This window comes from Rhinolophus ferrumequinum, chromosome X (assembly GCF_004115265.2).
Source record: "Rhinolophus ferrumequinum isolate MPI-CBG mRhiFer1 chromosome X, mRhiFer1_v1.p, whole genome shotgun sequence".
Taxonomy (NCBI): domain Eukaryota; kingdom Metazoa; phylum Chordata; class Mammalia; order Chiroptera; family Rhinolophidae; genus Rhinolophus; species Rhinolophus ferrumequinum.
In genome coordinates, this window is record NC_046284.1 from 42584803 (window position 1) to 42596814 (window position 12012).

Here is a 12012-nt window from a genome sequence, read left to right on the forward strand (position 1 = left end):
TACAACAAAAGATGGCATCTTTCTTTAGGCTATACACAAGGCACGCTCTACACAGGGATAATGGCTGGTCCCCCCAGCTCTTACCCTGAGGCCACATGATTTAATATTTCCTTGTATGTCTCTGGTGCCTCTTAAGATGTTGCCCCTCCACTAGAGACCATGTAAGTGTTTGCAAGCGAGTGAGTCTGCATACATTCCCCAAAGAGGGTGTCTGTTTTTCCAAACACCTTCTGTCTCACAAGGATAGACAGACAGAGTCCTCGCTGATGATCACTGTGTGATGTTGTGGGAATTCCTCTTCCCAGCACAGGACCCCAGTGCTGGGGAGCCTAGTGTGGGGCTGGGACCCTTCCTTCTTTTGGAGTGACCTCTGCCAAGGAGGTGTCCCTCCCAATGCTCAACCACTATCTGTGGTTTTGTGGTCAGCCCATTTCACCTCCACCACTTCTACCAGTCTTTTTTATTTTTATATTAAAATTTATTGGGGTGACAATGGTTAGTAAAGTTACATAGGTTTCAAGTGTACAATTCTGTAATATATCATCCATATATCACATTGTGTGTTCACCACCCAGAGTCAGTTCTCCTTCCATAACCATATATTTGATGCTTATACCAGTCTTGATGTTGTCTGTTCCATAGATGCTGAGTTATAGGTGTTCTGTTCAGCTAATCTTCAGGTAATTCTTGGGGTTGATTTTTTGATAATTTAGTTGTAATTTTGGTATGATCCTTGGAGGCAGTAGGAATAGCATTTACCTAATCTAATCCACCATCTTGGGCCTTCTCGTTTTTGTCATTATTTCTTCAAATACATTCTCAATCCCTTGTTTTCACTCTTCTCCTTCTTGTACCCCTATGATGCAAATGCTGTTATGCTTTATGTTATCCGAGAGGTTCCTCAAACTATGGTAATTTCTAAAATTCCTTTTTTCTTTTTGCTGATCTGATTGTGTGTTTTCTGCTACCTTGTCTTCTAAATCACTAATTCGATCCCCTGCTTCATCTAATCTGCTGTTGATTCCTTCTAGTGTATTCCTCATTTCAGTTATTATATTCTTCTTTTCTGACTGGTTCTTGTTTATGGATTCTATGTCCTTTTTTATTCTTACTATCTCTTTGTTAAATTTATCACTAAGTTTCTCATTAAGTTATAACCAGTGTTTTGGAATTTGTATTTTGTAGTTTGCTTGTCTCTATTTCATTTACTTCTTTTTCAGGAGTTTTCTCCTGTTCTTTCATTTGGGATGTGTATTTTTTTGTTTCCTCATTTTGGCTATCTCTCTCTGTTTGTTTCTGTGTATTAGGTAGATCTGCTTAATCTCCCTGTCTTGGAAGGGTAACCTTATGTAGTATGTGTCCTGTGGTGCCCAGTGGTGCAGTCTTCCTTGTCTCTTGAGTCAGATTTTCCTTGAGTGTTCCTTGTAAGGGTTATATGTACCCTCCTGTTGTAGTTGAGCCCTGATTGTTGTTGTCACATTAATGGGTGGGATTGACTTCATGCTTACTGGCTGTGAGGATTTGCCATGAACACAGAGCAGAGATGTTGTTTCGGGGCTGACCCCATAAAGTGAGATTTGTCCCAGGGGGCTCTGGTGCCTGCTGACACTACTCTTTGAGTGTGATGCTTGTGAGGCCAATCAGGTTCTGTTCTGTTGTGGTTTGTAGCTGGCCACCATGTGTACTGGTTCTGGGACCTCTTGTGAGGGGCTTCTGTGCAGGCCAAGGCCAGCTTCTTCCTGTGACTTGTCTGGGATACCTGGTAGGAGCTAAAAAGCAATCCATAGTTTGTCGCTGATAGTGGTGGACCTAGAGGTATGTGGAAGATTCCATGCTGGGAAATGAGGCTGGCCGTCATCAGTATTGGACTTGGGGAAGCTCAGCAAAAGGCCTCGGGCACGCCAAGCCCTGCTACCACCTGCCAGCTCTCCATATGGCTCAGCCACTGAAAAAGCCTTGGTTGGTACAGGAGTTGGGTGGGGCAGGGTCTCAGAGAATCACCATCATGGGGCAAGTGGTGTTCAACAGTTTAATGCAGACTCTGATTTGACACCAGTTCTAAGTCTGGCACCACTCTGCAAAATACTCAGAGCTCACCAAGGCCAGCAGCCACCTGTCTGGGGAACACATATCCCTGAAAGTTGTCCAATAAAGACTGCAGTGTGGGCCAACACCGGCTGCCCACAAGCTGCCAAAACTGCCTCTGGCAGCTCTAGATGGGTAGGGTGAGGTGGGGTCTCAGGGAGTCACTAGCGTGGGGTGAGTGGTGTTCAGTGGGTTAACACAGATTCACAATTGACTCCAGTTCTGAGCCTGGTTTAACTCTGCAAAAGTCTCAGAACACACCAAGTCCAGCTGCCACCTATCTGGTACCCATGGACCCCCAAGAGTTGTCTAAGAAAAACTGTAGCATGGGCTAACACTGGCTGCCTCCCGGCTGTGAAAATGCGTCTGTCGTTGTGCAAGTTGGAGTGGAGTGGAGTCCCAAGGAGCTACCAGAGTGGAGTGACACTCACCAGCCCAATGAAAATTCAGATTTGGTTGGGTGGAGGGAGGGCTCAACACAGGAAACATGGAGTCCACCCACTAGCTACAGGGGAGTAGGGATCAACGCAGGGACAATGGCTGTTTCCCCCCCCCCAGCCCTTGCCCTGATGCCAAACAATTCAGGCTCTTCCCCTATGTCTCTGTCACCTCCCAAGTCACAGTCCCTTTTCTGGAGCCCAGGATGAGTGCCTGGGAGTGACAGATTCTATGTGCAGGCCCTTTTAAGAGGACGAGTGGATTTCCAGCCCCCTTCTTTCTCACCTGGTCAGATGGAATCTCTGCTGATTTTCACAGCCAGATGCCATAGGAGATCCTCTTCCTGGCACTTGTGCTCCAGGCTGGAGAGTCCAGTGTGGTGCTGGGACCCCTTCCTCTTTAGAAGGGACCTCTGCACCTGAGATATTCTTCCCAATTCTTGACCACCACATGTGGATGAGAAGCCAGCCCATTTTGCACGTCTGCCCTTCCTACCAGTCTTGAGGTGCCTTCTTCTTTATATCCTTAGTTATAGGACTTCTGTTCAGCTAGTCTTTGGATGGTTCTCCAGATTGATTAGGATCTCCTTCTTTTCTACTATCTTTAAATAAAAAAATCTTGCAGTCGACACTTTGTTCTACTCTAGCCTCTACCTTTTCTTTATATATAAGCTTCCTGAAAGAAGCTCTAATTTATCTCTCAATCATTTTCTCTTTTGATCTCAATATTTCACTTCCCAAAGTCACCAATGGCTACATTGTGTTTGATGTAAAGGACAATTTTATTTTTTATTTATCTACCTATTTATTCATTCAGTCATTCAGTCATTATTTCTCTACCTTGTGATAAAGAAAAGGAATAGACAAGTAGGTACTATTATTATCCTTTTTTATGGATAAAGAAATTAAGGCTTAGCAAGGTTAAGAATCTTACCCAGGGTCTAATAAGCATCCAAGGTAACACAGCTAGCAAGTAGCAGAGCCAGGATTTGAACCTAGGTCCATCTCCTGGTTTTCCTACACCACATAGATTACTATTTCTGAGCCTTATTCACAAGTTCTACTTCATCACTGGAGTGTCCCAGACCTCAATCCTCAGACATTATGTCTATCTACAGTTGACCTTTGAACAACTCGGGGTTAGCAGCACCAACCTCCCATACCAACAAAAATCCACATATAAGTTTTGACTCCACCAAAACTTAACTATTAACAGCCTATGTTAATCAGAAGCCTTACCAATAACAAAAAGAGCTGATTAACACATAATTTGCATGTTATATGTATTATATACTATATTCTTAAAGTAAGCTAGAGAAAATAAAATATTATTAAGAAAATCATAAAGAAGAGAAAATACATTTACAGTGTTGTACTATATTTATCAATACTGTAAGTTTATGTTGTTCATTTACAAGATGAATCATCTGTCAGTACCTACATCAATATTGTCTTATATGATACAAAACACTGTAGATGTTATATGTATTACTGACACTAGACATCAAAAATGAAAAGATAATTTGAAAGAGAAATTCATATTTGTTTATAGGTATAATTCATGCATTGATAATGAAGAAGCAGCAATATGTTAGCCTACTTAGTGTAATTGATATGATTGCTTCATGGTAAGAAATCTTTAAAAAAATTTTCCAATACATTTATAGAAAAAAAATCCACATATAAGTGGACCTGTGCAATTCTGTATTGTTCAAGGGTCAATTATATATTCACTCCCTTAACAATCTCATGACTTTAAATATTGTGGTGCATTTTCTGCAAAGATGGCCAGCAATTCCTCCCATTGCTGTATGTGCACATTATTCCTCCTATAAGGAGGTGTGAAGTCTATTTCTTTTCTTTTTTGAATCTGGACTGGCCTTGAAACTTGCTTTGACCCACAGAATGTGGTAGAATGTGGGTGAAATTGGAATGTTACAGTTCTTGGCCTAGCCCTTAAGAGACCTAGCAGCTTTTGCTTTCTTTGAAGCCAGTTCCCATGTATGAAGCTTGTGTTACATGAAGAAGGGACCATACAGAGAGAGAGAGACCACATGGAGGAGAATTAAAATGCCTCAGACAACAGTCCGTACCAAGGCCCCAGGCATGCATGTACCAGCTGCACCTGAACTCACAGATAATGCAGCCACATGACAAACCCACAGAATCATGAGGAATAATAATTCATTATTGCTTCAAGCCAATAACATTTGGGGTTTCTTTTATCATAGCAATAGTTAACTGAAAACAAATGTTATCAACATGCTGATGACTCTCACACTTTTATTCCCAGCTTGAATCTCTCCCCCCTTTTAGACTCAGGTATGTAACTGTTCACCAGATGGTTAAGAGTCACTAACAGGTCTAATACAGTTTTTTTTTGTAACAACTTTATTAAGATATAATTCACAAATGATACAATTCACCCATTTAAAGTATACAATTCAGTGGTTTTTATTATATTCATGGAGATGTAACACAGACCTTTGATTCCCACCTCACTACCCAAAAAACCCTACCAACTTTCTTACTGATCTCCCCAAGTGTTTTTAAGACCCAAATCTAAGAATCATCAGAGGCCCCTCTCTTTCCCTCCTACTGCTCATCCAATCCATTGGCAAGTTCTGACATCTTTATCTTTAAAATACGTCACAAATTTAACTATTTCCTTTCACTCCCATTACTCCCATTCTAGTCAGACCATCTCTTCTTGCCAGGTATACTGTAATAGCCTCTGAACTGGTCTCTAAGCCCCACCTAAATGGTTATTCACTCATATGTCCCTCAGTCAAGTCTTCACAAAGCAGAGCAATGATTTACTAGTATAGATGTTGTCCCCTGTCTGAAACCCATAAATGACTTCCAATTACAGAATAAAACTCAAACTGCTTACCATGGCTTACGAGACCCCTGTTTATATCTGACTTTACCTCCTACCACTTCTCCCCAACTCTCTCTGCTCTAGACATGTTGAGTTTCTTTTTGTTCCTTCAAATTATTAAACTCATTCCTGCCTCAGGGCCTTTTCACTGACTACTGCCACATGGAATGCTCTTTCCTCAAACTTTCACATGGTTTTCTTCCTTAATCAGGTTTTCGATCAAAAGTCACCTCCTGAGAGAGGCTTTCTGTGATCATGTTATCTCAAATATAAGCTCTCCTTCCTCTTCCAAACAAAAGTCACTTTTTTATGGCCTTATCCTGATTTATATTTTATTCCTAACACTTATCGCTACCTGACATTATATCCTACGTTTAGTTGTCTATGTGCTTGTGGCAGCTATGTAAATACTCTTCTCAGATCTTCTTCAAGAAAACCTCTTGCAGGAAGCATAATTGACAGTCCTAGCTTATATTCATTTGGATACACCACCACATTGCTACCAAAGCCACACTTCTCTGAGGCTGCTCCTAGCCAATGATTGAACGTGACAGGCACACTAGAACTGGCTTATTGCTGAGGGATGCAGGACTCCTTTAATGTATTACTTTGGCTCATGGATTCCCCATTGACCTGGCATAAACTTTCTTGGAACGGTGCTGCAGTCTGAGAGTCTTTCTACCCAAGCTTCTTTTCCCTCTCTCCCTCCACAAAGGTCAGATAGGCACTGGGGTCTGAAGACTCTCTGTGCTCACTCCTGCTCCCTCCTTTTTATACCTCCTTTGTATTTCCCCCAATAAATATCTTGCACATCTAAACTCACCTTGATATCTGCTTCTTGAAAAACCCAAACTGATCCACCTATTATGTACTCAGGTGAAGGGTCATGGATATACTGATGAGACCATGGGACCAACAGAGACCTGGAAGTTGGGCAAGGCCACTGAGGGTGGGGGCCTCGATGTCTAGAGGCAAAGGCATAATCAGAAGACAGCCAGAGTGGATGCTATTTTATGTCAAAAAGACATATGGAACCACTTGTATGCAATATATGTCAGTCCAGAAATCAGTCTAGACCAGCTGTCTTGCAGCAAACACCAGCAGAGGCAGGCAGGATGGGATGGCACCGAAAGTTGGCCATCTTTTCTCCAATTTCTAGGAGGATGTGTAAACTGTCTCTTATACCACCTATATCCCAGTGGGGTGGGAAGCTCTTGAATAAGATTAGACCAGTAACAGTAAATAAATAAGTCATATTGTTTGTACAGCTATATGTGGTATATAAATCATTCACCATATAGAAAAGTGGACATTAACATCTCTAGTTTTAACTAAACAATTCCAAGCCTTTTTATGGCACGCATTAAAGCTGGTGAATTGAAACAGATGAGTTGAAAGATCTGGGTTTACTCCTATCTTTGCTTTTTAGTAGCTTTATGGGTCTGGAAAACTCTGAGTTTGTTTCCTCATCTATAAAATAGGATAACCATTTCCTGTGCGGATCATATAATTATGGTGAAGAAAAATCACATATTGAAAAACCCATATTTAAATTATTTTGTTAATTTTTTAAAGTATTATATAAATATAAGCTTGTTTTTAAAGATCCATTACTACCTGAAAATGCTGATCCATTCTTCAGACTGCATTTACGTTCTGAGTCTACTTTTGTATAATGATGCCCTCTGCTGTTCTCTTGTATATCTTTACTTTGGTCCATACAAGAAACAGAGTTTATATCATCATTCTATCCACAACTATTAGAGTGGGAATGATATGTGGAGATCAGTTAGTCTCGTTTTATGGATGAGAACAAAGCATGAACATAATGGTGAAGTGCCTAAAATCAGTCAAATCAGGACCACAACCCAGGCTTCTAGACGCCAAGATCACTGTCCTTTAGTCAAATGACAATATAGAAGTATAAAAACACTACAGAATATAGTCAATAATATGGTATGGTGTCAGATGGCTATGAGACTTATCAGGGTGATCATTTCATAAGTTACATAAATGTTTAATCACTATGTTGTACACCTGAAACTACTATAATATTGTATGTCAAATATAATTAAAAAAACAATTAAAAAGTAAAAAAAATAAAATATGACAGGTCAAAGAAACACTATGGAGTTTGAAATAAATGTCCAAATAGACTTTATTATCATGCCTTAGTACTTGTTCTTCCTCCTAAACTTATTATCAACCTTAAAAGAGTTATTGGCAGCATCAACCCGGTCACCCAAGACACAAACCTCAAAGTAAGTTTTAATCCCGCTCACTGGGTAAAGACCCACCACATTAAATGTGTTATGTACTCTCTTAGCAATCTTATACATCTGAAGACTAAATATTCTACCTCCTAAACCTATTTCTACCTTCTAAATTTATTAACATTATCTTTTTTGTTTGAATCTACTGATCAATTTGTTCTAAATACTTTAAAATTTATTGGGAGTGTTTTATGTGGGTTTATTTCTGGGTTCACAGTTCTATTCCATTGGTCTGTGTGTCTGTTTTTCTGCCAATGCCACACTGTTTTGATTATTGCTGCACACTAGTACAAGCTGAAGTCAGGGAGTGTGATACCTCAAGCATTGTTCTTTTTTCTTAGGATTGCTTTGGCTGTTTGGGGTCTTTTGTGGTTCCATATGAATCTGATAATTTTTTGGTTCTATTTCTTGAAAAAATGCCATTGGGATTTTGATGGGGATTGCATTAAATCTGTATATTTCTTTGGGTAATATAGCAATTTTAACTATGTTGATCCTTCCAGTCCATGAACATGGAATGTCTTTCCATTTCTTTGTGTCTTCTTCAATTTCTTTTAGAAATGTCTTATAATTTTCAGTATATAAGTCTTTCACATCCTTGGTTAAGTTTATTTGTAGGTATTTTATTCTTTCTGTTGCAAGTGCAAAAGGAATTCTTTTTTTTCCATTTCTTTTTCTGAGATTTCATTGTTAGTTTATAGGAAGCAATAGATTTTTGTACATTGATTTTGTAGCTGGTAACTTTACTGTATTTTTTTATTGTTTCTAATAGCTTTTTGGTAGAGTCTTTAGGGTTTTCTATATATAGCATCATGTCATCTGCAAAGAGTGACAATTTAACTTCTTCATTCCTAATTTGGATGCCTTTTATTTCTTTCTCTTGCCTGATTGCTCTGGCTAGAACTTCCAGTACTATGTTGAAAAGCAGAGGTGATAGGGGACAGCCATGTCGTGTTCCTTAACGTACAGCAAAGGGCTTCAGTTTTTCACCATTAATTATGATACTAGCTGAGGGTTCGTCATATATGGCCTTTATTATGTTAAGGTATTTTCCTTCTATACTTATTTTATTAAGTGTTTTAATCATAAATGGATGTTGTATCTTGTCAAATGCTTTTTCTGCATCGATTGATATAATCATGTAATTTTTGTCCTTTATTTTGTTTATGTGGTGTATCACATTTGTCAATTTGTATATGTTGAACCATCTTTGTCCGCTGGGATGAACCCCACTTGGTCATGATGTATAATCTTTCTCATGTATTGTTGCATTGGATTTGCTAGAATTTAGTTTAGGATTTTTGCATCTGAATTCATCAGAGATATTGGTCTGTAATTTTCTTTTTTTGTGTTATTAGTATTTTTTAATGTAATTGTGAATAAGATTGTTTTCTTAATTTCTATTCTGATAGTTCATGATAACTGTATAAAAAAGCAACCGATTTCTGAATATTAATTTTGTATCCTGCTACTTTACTGAATTCATTTATCAGTTATAATTGTTTTTAAAAAAATTTATTAAAATATATCTAACATACAATAGTATATTTGTTGCAGGTGTATACCATAGTTTTCAACATTTACATACCTAAAAAAGTGATCACCATGATAAGGCCAGCAACCATCTGACACCGTACTAGCCTATCACAATATTATCGGTTATATTCCTTATGGTGTATCCCCATGACTTATTTGTTTTATACTTGGAAATCTGAACCTCTTATTCCCCTTCATCTTTTCCCCACACTTTTAAAATTTTTCAATTATAGTTGACATTCAATATTATTTTATATCAGTTTCTTGTGTACAGCGTAGTGGTTAGACATTTATATAATTTAAGAAGTGATCCCCCTCACTAGTGCTGAATCCACCTGGCACTACGCATAGTTAATACTACATTATTGCCAATATAACTTATGCTTTACTTTACATCCCCATGACTATTTCGTAACTACCAATTTGTACTTCTTAATCTCTTCACCTTTTGCACCCTACCGCCCAACTCCTCTCCCATCTATCACCCTGATAAATTTAGTACCCATTTGACACCTTCCATAGTTATTGCAATATTGTTGACTATATTCCTTATGCTATACGCTATATCCCCATGACTACTCTTTAACAACCAATTTGTACTTAATTTGTTCCCCTTTTTCACCCACTCCTAACCCCTTCCAGTCTGGCAACCTAAAAATGCTCTCGGTATCTCTGAGCTTGTTTCTATTTTGTTTGTTTTTTTTTTTCTTTAGATTCCAAAGGTAAGTAAAATCACATTGCATTTGTCTTTCTCTATCTGACATACTCCAATCAGCACAATACCCTCCAAGTCAATCCATGCCATCACAGATGACAATAACCCATTCCTTTTCATGGTCAAGCAATAGTCCATTGTATATATGTACTGCCTCCTCTTTAACCATTCATCCATTGATGGATACCCAGGCTGCCTCCAAATCTTGACCATTGTAAACAATGTTGCAATGAAAATATGGATGCTCACATTCCCTCAAAATAGCATTTGGGGTTTCCTCAGATAAATACACAAAAGTGGGATTACTGGGTACTTCTTTGCCTCTTGTTATACTCTTTGTTTTAAAGTCTATTTTGTCTGGTATAGGTATTGCTACCCCATATTTTCTTTTTATCATTTCCATTTTCATAAAATATCTTTTTTCCTTCCCTTTATTTTCAGTCTTTCAATCTGGAGTTTCACTCTAGTAAGCAGCATATGCAAGGATCTTGTTTTCCTATCCATTCAACCATCCTTTCTTTTGATTGGAGCATTTATCCATTCACATTTAAAGTAATTGTTGGAATAACAATGAGATCAAGGAAGAAATCAAAAGATAATCTTGAGACAAGCGAAAATGAAAACACTATGACCCAAAATCTATGGGACCAGCGAAAGCAGCCCTAAGAGAGAAATTCATAGCAATGCAGGCCTACCTAAAGAAACAAGAAAAACCACTTATCAACAGTTTATCTTCACACTTAAGGGATCTGGAAAAAGAACAGCAAAATAAGCCCAAAGGGAGCACAAGGAAGGAGATAATAAAAATCAGAGCAAAAATAAATGAAATAGAAACAAACAAACAAACAAACAAAAAAACCAAAAACCAAAAAACAAAAGATCAATGAATCCAAGAGCTGGCTTTTAGAAAAGATAAACAAAATCGACAAAACTTTAGCCAGACTCATCAAAAAAAAAAAAAAAAGAGAGAGAGAGAGGACCCAAATTAATAAAATCAGAAATAAAAGAGGAGAAGTGACAAGAAACACCACAGATATATAAAAAAAAAAATAAATAAGAAATTACTATGAGCAGCCATATGCCAACAAATAGGACAATCTGGAAGAAATGGAAAATTTTCTAGCAGAATACAATCTTCCAAGGCAAACTCAAGAAGAAACAGAAAACCTGAATAGACTGATTACCAGGGAAATTGAGTCTGTAATCAACAAGCTCCCAACAAACAAAAGCCCTGGACCAGATGGCTTTACAGGTGAATTTTACAAAACATTCAAAAAAGAAATATCACCTATTCTCCTTAAACTATTCCAAATAATCCAGAAGGAGGGAAGCCTCCCAAACACTTTTTATGAGGCCACTATCACCCTGATCCCAAAATCAGACAAAGACAATACAAAATAAGAAAACTACGGGCTCATAACCCTAATGAATGTAGATGCAAAACTCAACAAAATATTAGTGAACAGAATTCAGCAACACATTAAAAAGATCACATATCATGATCAAGTGGGATCCATTCCTAGTATGCAAGCATGGTTCAACATTCGCAAATCAATTAATGTGATAGAGGACATTAACAAAATAAAAAATAAAAATCATATGATCATATCAGTAGATGCAGAAAAAGCATTTAACAAAATCCAGCAGCCATTTATGATAAAAACGCTTAAGAAAGTGGGAATACAGGGACTGTATCTCAAAATTAAAGAGGCCATATATGATAAACCCACAGCAAACATCATACTCAATGGGAAAAGCTAAAACCATTCCCCTTAAAATTAGGAACAAGGCAAGGCTGTCCACTTTCTCCACTACTATTCAATATAGTGCTGGAAGTTCTAGCCGCAGCAATAAAACAAGAAAAAGAAATAAAAGGCATCCAAATTGGTAAGGAGGAAGTAAAATTGTCATTATATGCAGATGACACGATACTATATATGAGAACGCTAATGACTCCACCAAAAAACTATTAGAACTGATAAATGAATTTAGTAAAGTAGCAGGATACAAAATTAATATTCAGAAATCAGTTGCATTTGTATATGCCAATAATAAAATATCAGGAGGAGAAATTAAGAAAACCAT